The sequence below is a fragment of the Ovis aries genome, chromosome 2 (genome assembly GCF_016772045.2).
Source record: "Ovis aries strain OAR_USU_Benz2616 breed Rambouillet chromosome 2, ARS-UI_Ramb_v3.0, whole genome shotgun sequence".
NCBI classification, from domain to species: Eukaryota; Metazoa; Chordata; class Mammalia; order Artiodactyla; family Bovidae; genus Ovis; species Ovis aries.
In genome coordinates, this window is record NC_056055.1 from 119,381,890 (window position 1) to 119,398,834 (window position 16,945).

Sequence of the window (16,945 nt, forward strand, 5' to 3'; positions counted from 1 at the left end):
TCATATATACAATGGGATACTTCCTATGAAAAATGACAAAATAAACGGGGTGTGCTAAGTACAATAATATCTGACAGAACAGTCATTTAATAAGTTTCAACATTAACTGATAGTTCTAGGTTAAGGCATAACTAAAATAATCTAAGTAGAAATTACTTCATACTGCTCTTTAAAATCTTCTGAACCAAAGGCAGGTTCTTTTGGAAAACAGATTGTTAGTATTGTACCCACAAAGTGGCACAATTAAAACCATAAAAGGATATTTGAAAAGCTTTCTGCTGAAAACTATGAAATGATATCTGTGTTGCAAGATACTCCTGATGATGCTGAAGATCACTGACATAGTCAGCATGTAGTGAGGTACCAAGATTTTGAGCTCTCCATCTTCCCATAAATGTTTTGTATTTTCCTTTTAGGCAAAGGGACTAAATGATACAATGATCACTTGGGCATGTACATAGGGCTTAAAAAAATCCCCTCATCTGTATAATGTTACTATTAGATGCTAATGGTAAGAAAAATACAAAATTGTTAAGAACAAGAAGCTTGAGAGTGAAAATGTACACATCTATATTTGCTCAGTTGTGTCCAACTCCTTGCAACCCTGTAGATGGTAGCACACCAGGCCCCTCTGTCCGTGGGATTTCCCAGACAAGAATACTGGAGTGGGTTGCCATTTCATTCTCCAGGGGAAATTCCTGACCCAGAGATCGAACCTGGGTTTCCTGAATTGCAGGCAGATTCTTTACTGTCTGAGCCACCAGGGAAGCGAAAATGCCTGGGTTTAAATCCAATCCCTACCACTTCTCAGCTGGAAGACTTTGGTCAATTTGTTCGTGTGCCTAAGATTGAATTTCCTCAACTACTAAAAGGGGCAAGCATAATACTACAATAAAGTTCTTTGCACAATATTTTTCAGACATTAGAAACACAATAAATGTTAGCTATTACTAACAATACAAAATTGTCATGTGTAATACTCATCCTCATATTCATAATTTAGTTTTTAAAATACTTACAATTTTTATCCTACCTAGAATATTAGTCTGTTACCAAAATATAAGGAGTTTCATAAACATATGAATTTGTCTCCATAATAGACAAATAACTTTAGAAATCAAACTGTAATAAACAAACTACATTATGAAACACTTTAAAATTAGAAATTAGATCTCTAAATATTAAAACATTTGGGCATGGGAAGAAGAAATTAACTAAGAAATTCTATAATTGTAAGTAACAGCTGCACAGTCAATACTTAATCACTATATTGTGAGACAGTTCAGTAGTGGAAGACAGGATTAACATATTGCTTTAAAACATTCCATTACTTTCTGCATCTGTTTACTGATAATAAAAGACACAGCTGTTCTAAACGAAACACACTAACAGGTGTAAAGCGCCAATTTGGCATTTTACATAAAAGTTACTCATTATTTCCTTTTGGAAGACTCTAAAATTATACTCTAAGCATAGCTACCAATAACTTAAAGAATTTTTATACCAACTTGGATTAATCTAGTCATTGAGGAAAAGATACGCTTCTTTCTCCATGAATTCAAGATTATTTTTAAACAGTACACATCCTGAACTAATTATAATTACCCCAGATGTTTTCCATAAAAGTGGTCACACATCTGAATTGGGTTTCGTTAGCAACTGTTCTATATCAAATTTACTGCAAACAGCATCGAAATTATGAAGAAAGGCTGTATCGGATTCACTATGTTTAAGCTACAAATGATAATGAAGCTTGAGCTTATAATTTATTTTGACAAGTATTCTAGCTAATCTGCAGCCATATGTATTTAATCCAAGGCCACCACGAGGAAATTCAGTATTGTTTATAATAAGTTCTCCATAATCACATAAAACATGTGGAAAGTAACCAAAATTTGTGAATCCTATAAAGGTAGCTATAGTTTTGCAATGTTGTTTTTAAATATCACAACCAACTTAAAATGTCCTAAGTAAAAGAGCCGATCCCATTCTAATAACTTAAATATCTTTGATAACTAATTTTTAAATTTTATGTTATAACAGTGAATTTTTAATTATAAAATCAATGTCAATGATTAACATACTGGTGATTAGAAAGAACTCTGTGTAATATTTTAATTTGGCTATTATATTTAATATACAAAACTCAGAGAGGAAAAGTTAAGGAAGAATGTCAAAGGAGTCCAAAGCATTCCAGTAGCTTTCCTTTCTTTACTAAAATAAAGACATTTGTCAAATTAGCTTTAGAAAAAGAAGTTTGAAAAAGAGTCCTTGAAAATATGTCTGTATTTTGAGATATACATCTGAGGAGAAACCTACAAAATATATACATAATATTTAAGATTTTACAAGCCATTAAGCTCTTCCTGCAATAGTTCCTTTTCTTTGTTGGCTTCACTTCAGTTCAGTTCAGTCGCTCAGTGGAGTTTGACTCTGCAACCCCATGAAACCCAGCACGCCAGGCCCCCCTGTCCATCACCAACTCCTGGAGTTCACTCAGACTCACGTCCATCGAGTCAGTGATGCCATCCAGCCATCTCATCCTCTGTCATCCCCTTCTCCTCCTGTCCCCAATATCTCCCAGCATCAGAGTCTTTTCCAATGAGTCAACTCTTCGCATGAGGTGGCCAAAGTACTGGAGTTTCAGCTTCAGCATCATTCCTTCCAAAGAAATCCTAGGGCTGACCTCCTTCAGAATGGACTGGTTGGATCTCCTTGCAGTCCAAGGGACTCTCAAGAGTCTTCTCCAACACCACAGTTCAAACGCATCAATTCTTTGGCACTCTGCCTTCCTCACAGTCCAACTCTCACATCCATACATGACTACTGCAAAACCATAGCCTTGACTAGATGGACCTTTGTTGGCAAAGTAATGTCTCTGCTTTTGAATATGCTATCTAGGTTGGTTATAACTTTTCTTCCAAGGAGTAAGTGTCTTTTAATTTCATAGCTGCAGTTACCATGTGCAGTGATTTTAGAGCCCCCCAAAATAACGTCTGACACTGTTTCCCCTGTTTCCCCATCTATTTCCCATGAAGTGATGGGACTGGATGCTTAGGCTTGTATAATTTTAAATTCAAATAAAACACTCTACAGCTTCGCAGTAAAGTAACCTCAGCCAGGTCATTCGGTCATAATAGTTTTTCTGGTCCCTCTGGAAACAAATTATGATCAATGAAAATACTATTAATTTGCTGTTTAACTTCTGAAAAAAAATAAGCAATTTTTTACAACGAAAGAATGAAGAAAAAATATTAGTTTTATTGTGGAATCTAATAAAGCTAAACTCTGCCTATGATGTGGTAAAATGATAACATGTTACCTTAGAAAGAGAGATGTTCTGATTTGTAAAATAAATCAAAGTATATAGTCAATAATCCAAATCATGATACAGAAATTCATGTGTTATTTATATTCATGTGTTATTTATATGTTATATTTATATAAATTCATGTGTTATTTATAAACTCTGCCTATGATGTGGTAAAATGATGACATGTTACCTTAGAAAGATACCATGAGATGTTCTGATTTGTAAAATAAATCAAAGTATATAGTCAATAATCCAAATCATGATACAGAAATTCATGTGTTATTTATTATCTTATTCATAAGGTCCTTAGTTTTCATAACAAGAAGACAACCCACAGAATGAGAGGAAATATTTGCAAATGAAGTAGTGGAAACAGCTCATGCAGCTCTGTATCAAAAAAACAAACAGCCCAATCAAAAAATGAGCTGAAGATCTCAATAGACATTTTTCCAAAGAAGACTCACATTTTTAGATGGCTACAAAGCACATGAAAAGATGCTCAACATCACTAATTATTAGAGAAATGCAAATGAAGGACTACAATGAAGGACTTTCCTGGTGGTACAGTGGATATGATTCTGCCTGCCAATGCAGGGGTCTCGGGGTTTGATCTTTGGTCTGGGAAGATTTCACGAGCCCTGGAGCAACTAAGCTGATAAACCACAGCTACTGAGTCCGTGCTGTAGAGCCCATGAGCCACAACTACTGAGCCTACAATCTCTAGAGCCTGCACACTGCAACTTCTGAGCCTGAACTCCACAGCAAGAGAAGCCATTGCAATGAGAAGCCTGTGCACCACAATGAAGGGATGCCTCTGTGTGCCACAACTAGAGAAAGCCTGCAAGTAGCAATGATGCCTCAGTGCAACCGAAACTAACGTAAAAATAAAATCAATAAATAATTTAAAAAAAAACTACAATGAGGTATTTCCTTCACACTGGTCAGAATGGCCAACATCTAAAGACCTACAAACAATAAATTCTGGAAAAGGCTGGAGAGAAAAAAAAAACCTCTTATATCGTTGGTGGGAATGTAAATTGGTTCAGCTACTATGGAGAACAGTATGAAGGTTCCTTAAAAAACTAAAAATAGAGCTACTACATGATCCAGCAATTCCACTCCTGGGCATATACCTGGAGAATACCATAATTCAAAAAGATACATGCACCCCAATGTTCCCTGCAATACTATTTACAATAGCCAGAACATGGAAGCAACCTAGATGCATACCAATGGATAATGAATAAAGATGGAAGGAAAGTTATGACCAAACTAGACAGCATATTCAAAAGCAGAGACATTACTTTGCCAACAAAGGTCCATCTAGTCAAGGCTATGGTTCTTCCAGTGGTCATGTATGGATGTGAGAGTTGGACTGTGAAGAAACCTGAGTGCCGAAGAATTGATGTTTTTGAACTGTGGTGTTGGAGAAGACTCTTGAGAGTCCCTTGGACTGCAAGGAGATCCAACCAGTCCATTCTGAAGGAGATTAGCCCTGGGATTTCTTTGGAAGGAATGATGCTAAAGCTGAAACTCCAGTACTTTGGCCACCTCATGTGAGGAGTTGTCTCATTGGAAAAGACTCTGATGCTGGGAAGGATTGGGGGCAGGACAGAGGATGAGATTGCTGGATGGCATCACGGACTTGATGGACATGAGTTTGATTGAACTCCGGGTGTTGGTGATGGACAGGGAGGCCTGGTGTGCTGCAATTCATGGGTTTGCAAAGAGTCAGACACAACTGAGCGACTGAACTGAACTGAACTGAACATATATACAACAGAATATTATTCAGCCATGGAGATGAGTAAAATAATGCCATTTGGAGCAACACGGATGGACTGAGAGATTATCATACAGAGTAAGTCAGACAAATATCATATGATATCACTTAAATGTTGAATCTTAAAAAAATTGTACAAATAAACTTATTCACAAAACAGACCTACAGATGTAAAAAAAAAAAAGAATCTTACGCTTATGGTGGGAGTGGAAAGAGTGGGAAGGATAAATTGGGAGATTGGGATTGACATATATACACTATTATATATAAAATAGATAAATAATAAGGGCTTGCTGTATAGCACAGGGAACACTACTCAAAATTGTGTAATGACCTACATGGGAAGGGAAAAAGGGAAAGTGAAAGTCGCTTAGTCGTGTCCAACTCTTTGGGACCCCATGGACTTCTCAGAATACTGGAGGGGGTAGCTGTTCCCTTCTCCAGGGGATCTTCCCAACCCAGGGATTGAACCCAGGTTTCCCACACTGCAGGCTATTCTTTACCAGCTGAGCCACTAGGGAAGTCCAAGAATACTGGATTGGGTAGCCTATCTCTTCTCCAGTAGATCTTCCAGACCCAGGAATTGAACCAAGGTCTCCTGCATTGCAGGCAGACTCTTTACCAACTGAGCTATCAGGGAAGCCCAACCTATATGGGAAAAGAATCTAAAAAGGAGTGGTTATATGTATATATATAACTCATTCATTTTGCTGTGTAGCAGAAACTAACACAACATTATAAATCAACTATACTCCAACGTGTGCCTGCGTGCATGGTAAGTTGCTTCAGTCATGTCCATTCTTGTGACCCTATGGACTGTAGCCTGCCAGGCTCCTCTGTCCAGGGGATTCTCCAGGCAAGAACACTGGAGTGGGTTTCCATGCCCTCCTCTAGGAGATCTTCTCGACCCAGGGATTGAAGCTGTATCTCTCACCATCTCCTGCATTGGCAGGCAGGTTCTTTATTACTAGTGCCATCTGGAAAATCCACAGTCCAATAATTTTTTTAAAAAAATAAAAAGAATAAATAGAACATCAGTGAGCTGTGGGACAACTTCAAGTGAAAATACATGTAACTGGATTCTTTGAAAGGGGAAGAAATGGACAAAAATAATTTGAAGAAATTACGACTAAAATTTTTCCAAATTCAGTAAAAACTTTAAATCAAAAACACTTTAGGAAGATGGCAATGACGACCCTGTATGCAAGACAGGGAAAGAGACACAGATGTGTATAACGGACTTTTGGACTCAGAGGGAGAGGGAGAGGGTGGGATGATTTGGGAGAATGACATTCTAACATGTATACTATCATGTGAATTGAATCGCCAGTCTATGTCTGACGCAGGATGCAGCATGCTTGGGGCTGGTGCATGGGGATGACCCAGAAAGATGTTATGGGGAGGGGAGGTGGGAGGGGGGTTCATGTTTGGGAATGCATGTAAGAATTAAAGATTTTAAAATTTAAAAATAAAAAACTAAAAATAAATTAAAAATAAAAAAATCCAAAAAAAAATCAAAAAACAAAAACAAAAACAAAAACACAACTTCAATAAACCCCAAGTGCAAACAATATGAAGAAAACAAAACAAAAAAAAACAAACCAAAAACTCAATGCTCTAAGGCAATTAATTCAATTCAAGGAAAAATAAGACAAAAAGGCAACCAAGAAGGACAAAATGACTTGTCAGTTGATTAAAGATAGCAGGAATGACAGTTTAATGCCTTTAATGACCAGCCTTTAAAGAAATTGAAAGTGAAAGTGAAGTCGTGTCCCACTCTTTGTGACCCCATGGACTGTAGCCTACCAGGCTCCTCTGTCCATGGAATTTTCCAGGCAATACTACTGGAGTGGATCTTCCCAACCCAAGGATCGAACCCGGGTCTCCCACATTGTAGACAGACGCTTTACCGTCTGAGCCACCAAGGAAGTCCTAGAAAATGGTTATTTCTAATGATTAAAATATGCAGACGACACCACCCTTATAGCAGAAAGTGAAGAGGAGCTAAAAAGCCTCTTGATGAAAGTGAAAGAGGAGAGTGAAAAAGTTGGCTTAAAGCTCAACATTCAGAAAACAAAGATCATGGCATCTGGTCCCATCACTTCATGGGAAATAGATGGGAAACAGTAGAAACAGTGTCAGACTTTATTTTTGGGGGCTCCAAAATCCCTGCAGATGGTGACTGCAGCCATGAAATGAAAAGACGCTTACTCCTTGGAAGAAAAGTTACGACCAACCTAGATAGCATATTCAAAAGCAGAGACATTACTTTGGCGACTAAGGTCTGTCTAGTCAAGGCTATGGTTTTTCCTGTGGTCACGTATGGATGTGAGAGTTGGACTGTGAAGAAGGCTGAGCGCCGAAGAATTGATGTGTTTAAACTGTGGTGTTGGAGAAGACTCTTGAGGGTACCTTGGACTGCAAGGAGATACAACCAGTCCATTCTGAAGGAGATCAACCCTGGGATTTCTTTGGGAGGAATGATGCTAAAGCTGAAGCTCCAGTACTTTGGACATCTCATGCGAAGAACTGACTCATTGGAAAAGACTCTGATGCTGGGAGAGATTGGGGGCAGGAGGAGAAGGGGATGACTGAGGATGAGATGGCTGGATGGCCTCACTGACTCGATGGACGTGAGTCTGAGTGAACTCCGGGAGATGGCAATGGACAGGGAGGCCTGGCGTGCTGCGATTCATGGGGTCGTAAAGAGTCGGACATGACTGAGCGACTGAACTGAACTGAAAATAAAATAACTTTTAAAAAATGACATTGTATAAATAGTCAAATTTCTAGATTAAACTAAATTTAGTCAAATTTCTACATATTTCTTTTTTTTTAAGATTTGAAAATATGAAGTTTTATTCATAGAAAACCCTCCCATTCCCAGAACTCTTAATTTAAACTTCAAACTTTATAAACCTCTGATGAAGTCATATTCAAATATCCAAGAATAAGTTATGGAAGCATATGATCTACGTAAGTACCACATGGCTTTAAAATCAAACTGAATTTTTACTAAGTCAGAACAAATCAGAATATCACTGGAATATTACTTTCACTACTGTCTCTCTGTTTTTCCCAATCTCTTTTTTTTTTTCAGTTTTTTATTTTTTAAATTTTAAAATCTTTAATTCTTACATGCGTTCCCAAACATGAACCCCCCTCCCACCTCCCTCCCCATAACATCTCTCTGGGTCATCCCCATGCACCAGCCCCAAGCATGCTGCATCCTGCGTCAGACATAGACTGGCGATTCAATTCACATGATAGTATACATGTTAGAATGTCATTCTCCCAAATCATCCCACCCTCTCCCTATCCCTCTGAGTCCAAAAGTCCATTATACACATCTGTGTCTCTTTCCCTGTCTTGCATACAGGGTCGTCATTGCCATCTTCCTAAATTCCATATATATGTGTTAGTATACTGTATTGGTGTTTTTCTTTCTGGCTTACTTCACTCTGTATAATCGGCTCCAGTTTCATCCATCTCATCAGAACTGATTCAAATGAATTCTTTTTAACGGCTGAGTAATACTCCATTGTGTATATGTACCACAGCTTTCTTATCCATTCATCTGCTGATGGACATCTAGGTTGTTTCTACTCGACTGTTTCTTGTATGTATGGGTATGGTCAGAATCATGAGATATTTGCATCAGTTCAGTTCGGTTCAGTCGCAGTCATGTCCTGTCAGCTGTCTTGTAAAACTTCAAAAATTGCAAAGTATTTACTGTTATTTCCTACAAACACAATGTGGCTATTCAGCTGTGGATTAATTAAAAAATCTAAGTGGTGTGTTTTCCTTCCACCTTATGTAACATTTCCTTAAGAGCTCTTCTTCCCATACATTTTCTAGTTTCATGATTCAAATAAAAGGTTTCATTAATATGTAAATCCATACCCAGTATTTCATAGGGAATTTTATTTAGAAAAGGTATATTAGAAGCTTAACTTAAATTCATGGAATGAATGTTACCTCTCCTTTACTTGAGATGCTAATAGTGCTTAAAAAGGAAATAGATATGGAGGTATGCTTACATCAGATTTCAGTTTTAAATAGTGATTAACAATAAAGAAAACCTGGTCATGCTTCAATTTTTACAATAAAGCAAGATAATCATAAATATGATAATGTATTACTAATGCATATTAACCCAAAGAAATTTCTATTTTATGTAGTAAATAAGTGAATTTTAAAGAATTCAAATTTTATTGTCAGAATAGATCTAAAAATCAGCTATTGAAAATCAAAAGGAATTTTCACAGTGTTCTACAATTGTAGTTTTATCAGGTTTTAGAAAAGCAAGGAAAAATTTAAACTCAAATGTCACATATTACAGACTAGAAGATCATCAGTGCATTATCTGGGGTGTTAAAGAGGAGGGTAGAGAGAGAAAGATGAGAGTGGTGATCAGGAGATTGAAAGAAAACAAATACAGACCTGGGGATATGCTTTTTTTTTTTTTAATCATCTCTGCAAACATTCCAAATACTTATGACAGTGTAGTTGATTAGAAAAGTATAATTTGGCATGAAGTTGTTGGTTTAAATTCAAATTGGCTTGCCTAGGTCCACTTTCAGGAGAATACTCAAGTAAGTATATTACTGTGAATCAAGACTTTTGTCATACTATAAAGCCAAAATGTTAAGAACTGTAAGAAATACACTGCATCCAATGCTGATTAAGGCTGCAAATGTTATCGTTAACCTTGTTAAATTAGTTACTAAAAAACATTCTCTTATTTTCAGAGATTTCTTATATAAAAAGTAAGTAAGTAAGTAAAGTCGCTCAGTCGTGTCCGACTCTTTGCGACCCCATGGACTGTAGCCTATCAGGCTCCTCCGTCCATGGGACTTTCCAGGCAAGAGTGCTGGAGTGGATTGCCATTTTCTTCTCCAAGGGATCTTCCCGACCCAGGAATTGAACCTGGGTCTCCCGCATTGCAGGCAGACGCTTTACCGTCTGAGCCACCAGGGAAGCATTAACATGGCTTATACGCAAAGAGTGCTTTCAATGTTTGTTCTAAAGTAACTGAAATATGTTTCATTTGCATATTAATTTATTTGACAATGTATCATAATTCAAATAAACAACTGCCCTATCCATTTCAAATGATAAATTCTTGAATCAATAAAATTTGGACCATAAGGCTAAATTCAGAATATGCCCAATTTCAGAATATATACACAGGAAGCTAATCCAAAAACAGAGCTAAAGTAAAACATATATTCTAGATATTTGACCTGTGTTACAGAAACCATTTTTATAACTGAAAAATACCTTAACAAATTCTAAATGTAAAATTATTATAATTATCACTACTGAAATCAGTATTTACTGATAGAGTTTGAGATACATGGAAAACAAAGTTAATTAACCATTAATAAAATATCAATTCAAATTTTTGTATATAAATACTACAGCTTACCATGTTGGTGTCGACTTCTTTGCTGAAAAATAAAAGATAATTCAGAAATCAAATGATGTTAAAACATTATAAGGACATGGGTTCATCTTTTAAAAGGCTTGGGAGAAAAAAAAATCAATATTGACACATTTAATCTAAGCTATTCCTTATGATACCTACCATTATTGAGCATGAACTATATGTGAAATACTATCTATAACTCTGCACATGGATTATTTGTGATCTTTAAATCATCCCTACAAACTGGAATTTTCTAAATTTTATAAATAAGGTGACCATATAATTTACTGACAAAATTGCTACATTTCTGAGAATAAAGGCAGTGAGCATTATAACAATCATGCTAGGAGGACAGGTTATAAATCATGATTGTTGTAGGAAAAGTATGGTACATAGTCACTATACAAATCAAGAAACTGCCTCAGAGAGGTGTATTTTAAAACTTAGTTTGAAACACAGTATAAGAGAGGATTCTAAGGTTTTTGTACAAATTGATAAGGTAATGCATGACTATGGTTCTGAATAATTATACAGTAATAATCATTACACTTCTCCAATGATTTATAGCACTTGCTTTTCACATTCTCACAGGTTAAATATGAGTCACCTATTTAATTACATTGATACCTGCTTAACCTCATGTTACACACACTGTTTCATGTACTGAAACCATATAATTATTACCTGGCCCCACCACTTCTACACCTGCTGTTGTTGCTTATTTGTTTTTTCCAGATTAAAGTTTAAATCTAGATAATCAAACTAGATAATCAAAACCAGATTGAGGAAATAAAAAGTCAAAGAGAAGAAAAAAGTTTTTAGAAACAAAAATAGAAACTGGCAAAATGTTGGTTAATTTAACAATTAACATGACACTAAGCTGTGGGTTAAAACACTGAAATAAATTTTCAGTAACTATAGTATGATACTGCTTTGTACATTCTGTGGGTTAAACTAAATTTGTCTTAATCAGGGAGAAAAAAGATGATTATTACCTTTGCTAAAAAATTTCACAGAACTAGAACAAATAATTTCAAGATTTGTATGGAAATACAAAAAACCTCGAATAGCCAAAGCAATCTTGAGAAAGAAGAATGGAACTGGAGGAATCAACTTGCCTGACTTCAGGCTCTACTACAAAGCCACAGTCATCAAGACAGTATGGTACTGGCACAAAGACAGACATATAGATCAATGGAACAAAATAGAAAGCCCAGAGATAAATCCACACACATATGGACACCTTATCTTTGACAAAGGAGGCAAGAATATACAATGGAGTAAAGACAATCTCTTTAACAAGTGGTGCTGGGAAAACTGGTCAACCACTTGTAAAAGAATGAAACTAGATCACTTTCTAACACCGCACACAAAAATAACTCAAAATGGATTAAAGATCTAAATATAAGATCAGAAACTATAAAACTCCTAGAGGAGAACATAGGCAAAACACTCTCAGACATAAATCACAGCAGGATCCTCTATGATCCACCTCCCAGAATTCTGGAAATAAAAGCAAAAATAAACAAATGGGATCTAATTAAAATTAAAAGCTTCTGCACAACAAAGGAAAATATAAGCAAGGTGAAAAGACAGCCTTCTGAATGGGAGAAAATAATAGCAAATGAAGCAACTGACAAACAACTAATCTCAAAAATATACAAGCAACGTATGCAGCTCAATTCCGGAAAAATAAACGACCCAATCAAAAAATGGGCCAAAGAACTAAATCGACATTTCTCCAAAGAAGACATACGGATGGCTAACAAACACATGAAAAGATGCTCAACATCACTCATTATTAGAGAAATGCAAATCAAAACCACAATGAGGTACCACTTCACACCAGTCAGAATGGCTGTGATCCAAAAATCTGCAAGCAATACATGCTGGAGAGGGTGTGGAGAAAAGGGACCCAGCAATCCCACTGCTGGGCATACACACCGAGGAAACCAGAATTGAAAGAGACACATGTACCCCAATGTTCATCGCAGCACTGTTTATAATAGCCAGGACATGGAAACAACCTAGATGTCCATCAGCAGATGAATGGATAAGAAAGCTGTGGTACATATACACAATGGAGTATTACTCAGCCGTAAAAAAGAATTCATTTGAATCAGTTCTGATGAGATGGATGAAACTGGAGCCGATTGTACAGAGTGAAGTAAGCCAGAAAGAAAAACACCAATACAGTATACTAACACATATATATGGAATTTAGGAAGAAGGCAATGACGACCCTGTATGCAAGACAGGAAAAAAGACACAGATGTGTATAACGGACGTTTGGACTCAGAGGGAGAGGGAGAGGGTGGCATGATTTGGGAGAATGGCATTCTAACATGTATACTATCATGTAAGAATTAAATCGCCAGTCTATGTCTGACGCAGGATACAGCATGCTTGGGGCTGGTGCATGGGGATGACCCAGAGAGATGTTATGGGGAGGGGAGGTGGGAGGGGGGTTCATGTTTGGGAACGCATGTAAGAATTAAAGATTTTAAAATTTAAAAAATAAAAAAATAAAAAATAAATAAATAAATAAAAAATAAGAATTTTAAAATAAAGTCATTGGACAAAAACTAAAAAAAAAAAAAAAAGAATTTATTTTAAACATTTAAACATAACCATTAAAAACAATTACCACCAAACAAAAGTTAGGACTATAAACTACTACTTCCAAACCAGGGGAGATTGAAAAGGGAAATTAATTTTATTATTTCCAACAGAAAGCATTAATAGGAGGAAAGACAGACACAGACACATTAGTCTGATAAACAAAAAGCACAAAATAAGATAACAGCAGTGTGTCTAAGCAGATCTGTAACCACAATACATGTAACTAAATTAATCCACTAGCAAACAATATCATATTGTCAAGGAGATGAATAAAGCTATATACCCAATACTGCTAAAGGGCTAGAGGCAGAAAAGCCATGCTGCCACCTGGTTTCAATCTTCTACATAAAAAAGGATGATGATCTAGTATAAAGTAGTATGGACTCTCTTTTAAATATTCTTTCCCCAATACCCTCACCAAAATAGTATCACCCATATTGAACAGTAAGATCTCCTAGCCTTTGGGTTTCTAAAATGCTAGTAAGCCGGCTTACCCTCCAGGAATGAGATTAAAATATTCTTCCCTTAGGAATATGACCAGCCCAAAGAAAAAGCCTAAAGGTAATCCTTATATTCTGGTTTCTCCAAAGCAGCAGTCAGACAGACACAACTTTTCCATAAAGCCTTCAATAAACAAGCCCCACTCAGCGAGCTATTTAATGCCACTTACTCTTAATATAAGAAGGCAGCCAAGATCACACATCTGAGAAAACTCACTAACATAAAAGACTGATGGGGAAAACTGAAAGAACAACTTGTAGGGAACAAAGGGATATGAAACCTTCAAGAGAACTAACATTTCCCATGGAGAAAAAGGATCAGTGGTACAATCCCTGAAAATGTGGGTGTATCTAACAAAATTTTAAATGCTTTTACCCTTTGACCTAGAGGTCTTATATCCAGAATCTATCCTGAAAATACATCTCCACTAGTTAAAAAAATATGCACAAGGTTATTCATTGTGTCATTAGTTGTAATAAAGACCAGAACAATACAAATGATGATATCAGAGTACTAGCTGAACAGACTGTAAAATATACATATGACACAGCCATAAAAGAAATGAGGAACCTCTCTATGTATTGATTCAGAGCAATCTTCCAGATAAATTGTTATATAAGAAAGAGCAAGGTGTAGAACAATGAATTAGGAAAATTATAACTAAGAAAGCAGGGAGAAGCTATATATATGCAGGTATGTATGTGAGCATGTTTTCTTTTTAAGCTTTCTCTTTATTATTTTTTTATCAGTTCAGTTGTTCAGTCATGCCCAACTTTGCAACCCCATGGACTGTAGCACTCCATGCTTCTCTGTCCATCACCAACTCCCGGAGTTCACTCAAACTCATGTCCATTGAGTTGGTGATGCCATCCAACCATTTCATCCTCTGTTGTCCCCTTCTCCTGCCTCCTTCAATCTTTCCCAGTATAAGTGTCTTTTCAAATGAGTCAGTTCTTTGCATCAGGTGGCCAAAGTATTGGAGTTTCAGCTTCAGCATCAGTCCCTCCAATGGATATTCAGGACTGATTTCCTTTAGGATTGAGACTGGTTGGATCTCCTTGCAGTCATAGGGACTCTCAAGAAGTCTTCTCCAACGTCACAGTTCAAAAGTGTCAATTCTTCAGTGCTCAGCTTTTTTTTTAGTCCAACTCTCACATCCATACATGACTACTGGAAAAACCACAGCTTTGACTAGACAGACCTTAGTCAATGAAGTAATGTCTCTGAGTTTTAATATGCTGTCTAGATTGGTCATTGCTTTTCTTCCAAGGAGCAAGTATCTTAATTTTACACTGCAGTCACCATCTGCAGTGATTTTTGGAGCCCAAGAAAATAAAATCTGTCACTGTTTCCCCATCTATTTGTCATGAACTGATACAACCAGATGGCATGACCTTAGTTTTATGAATGTTGACCTTTAAGCCAACTTTTTCACTCTCCTCTTTCACTTTCATCAAGAGGCTCTTTAGTTCTTTGCTTTTGGCCATAAGGGTGGTGTCGTCTGCATATCTGAGGTTATTGATATTTCTCTCAGCAATCTTGATTCCAGCTTGTGCTTCATCCAGCCCAGCATTTTGTGTGATGTACTCTGAATATAGGTTAAATAAGCAGGGTGACAATATACAGCCTTGATGTACTCCTTTCCCGATTTGGAACAGTCTGTTGTTCCATGCCCAGTTCTAACTGTTGCTTCTTGACCTGCATTCAGATTTCTCAGGAGGCAGGTCAGGTGGTCTGGTATTCCCATTTCTTGAAGAATGTTACACAATTTGTTGTGATCCACACTGTCAAAGGCTTCAGTTCAGTTCAGTTCAGTCACTCAGTTGTGTCTGACTCTGTGCAACCCCATGAATCGCAGCACGCCAGGCCTCCCTGTCTATCACCAACTCCAGAAGTTCACTCAGACTCACGTCCATCGAGTCAGTGATGCCACCCAGCCATCTCATCCTCTGTCGTCCCCTTCTCCTCCTGCCCCCAATCCCTCCCAGCATCAGAGTCTTTTACAATGAGTCAACTCTTCGCATGAGATGGCCAAAGTACTGGAGTTTCAGTTTTAGCATCACTCCTTCCAAAGAAATCCCAGGGCTGATCTCCTTCAGAATGGACTGGTTGGATCTCCTTGCAGTCCAAGGGACTCTCAAGAGTCTTCTCCAACACCACAGTTCAAAAGCATCAGAGTAGTCAATAAAGCAGATGTTTTTCTGGAGCTCTCTTGCTTTTTCTATGATCCAACGGATGTTGGCAATTTGATCTCTGGTTCCTCTGCCTTTTCTAAATCCAGCTTGAACATCTGGAAGTTCATGGTTCATGTACTGTTGAAGCCTGGCTTGGATGATTTTGAGCATTACTTTGCTAGTGTGTGAAATGAGTGCAATTGTGCGGTGGTTTGAATATTCTTTGGCATTGTCTTTCTTTGGGATTGGAATGAAAACTGACCCTTTCCAGTCCTGTAGCCACTGCTGAGTTTTCCAAATTTGCTGGCATGTTGAGTGTAGCACTTTGACAGCATCATCTTTCAGGATTTGAAACAGCTCAGCTGGAATTCCATCACCTCCACTAGCTTTGTTCACAGTGATGCTTCCTAAGGCCCACTTGACTTCACATTCCAGGATGTCTGGCTCTAGGTGAGTGATCACACCATTGTAGTACCTGGGTCATGAAGATCTTTTTGTACAGTTCTTCTGTGTACTCTGGCCACCTCTTCTTTCTGTTTCTGTTAGGTCCATACCATTTCTGTCCTTTATTGTCCCCATCTTTGCATGAAAACTTCCCTTGGTATCTCTAATTTTCTTGAAGAGATCTCTAGTCTTTCCTATTCTCTTGTTTTCCTCTATTTCTTTGCATAGATCTTTGAGGACGGCTTTCTTTTCTCTCCTTGCTATTCTTTGGAACTCTGCATCCAAATGGGTATATCTTTGCATTTCTCCTTTGCTTTTTGCTTCTCTTCTTTTCTCAGCTATTTGTAAGCCCTCAGACAGTCATTTTGCCTTTTCTGATTTCTCTTTCTTGGGGATGGTCTTGATCCCTGTCTCCTGTACAATGTCACGAACCTCCATCCATAGTTCTTCAGGCACTCTATCAGATCTAACTCCTTGAATCTATTTGTTACTTCCACTGTATAATCATAAGGGATTTAAGTCATACCTGAATGGTCTAGTGGTTTTCCCTACTTTCTTCAATTTCAGTCTGAAATGGCAATAAGAAATTCATGATTTGAGCCACAGTCAGCTCCTTGTCTTGTTTTTGCTGACTGTAGAGAGCTTCTCCATCTTCAGCTGCAAAGAATATAATCAAT

The 16,945-nt window shown here is 37.3% G+C and overlaps 1 protein-coding gene across 28 annotated transcripts in view; it reads right to left on the reverse strand.

The window, feature by feature from the left end:
- Nucleotides 1-16,945, reverse strand: part of PMS1 (PMS1 homolog 1, mismatch repair system component) — a 474,998-nt gene that overhangs the window by 281,285 nt on the left and 176,768 nt on the right. For 25 of the 28 annotated variants that reach the window (XR_009599278.1, XR_009599285.1, XR_009599294.1 and 22 more), the window contains one exon: nt 10,528-10,549. The exons of 2 other annotated variants lie outside the window; for them this stretch is intronic. The gene's annotated coding sequence lies outside the window, so the exon portion shown is untranslated. Of the gene's footprint in view, nt 1-8,168; nt 10,550-16,945 lie in introns of those variants that run through there. One more of the 28 variants, XR_009599292.1, reaches the window with a different exon arrangement.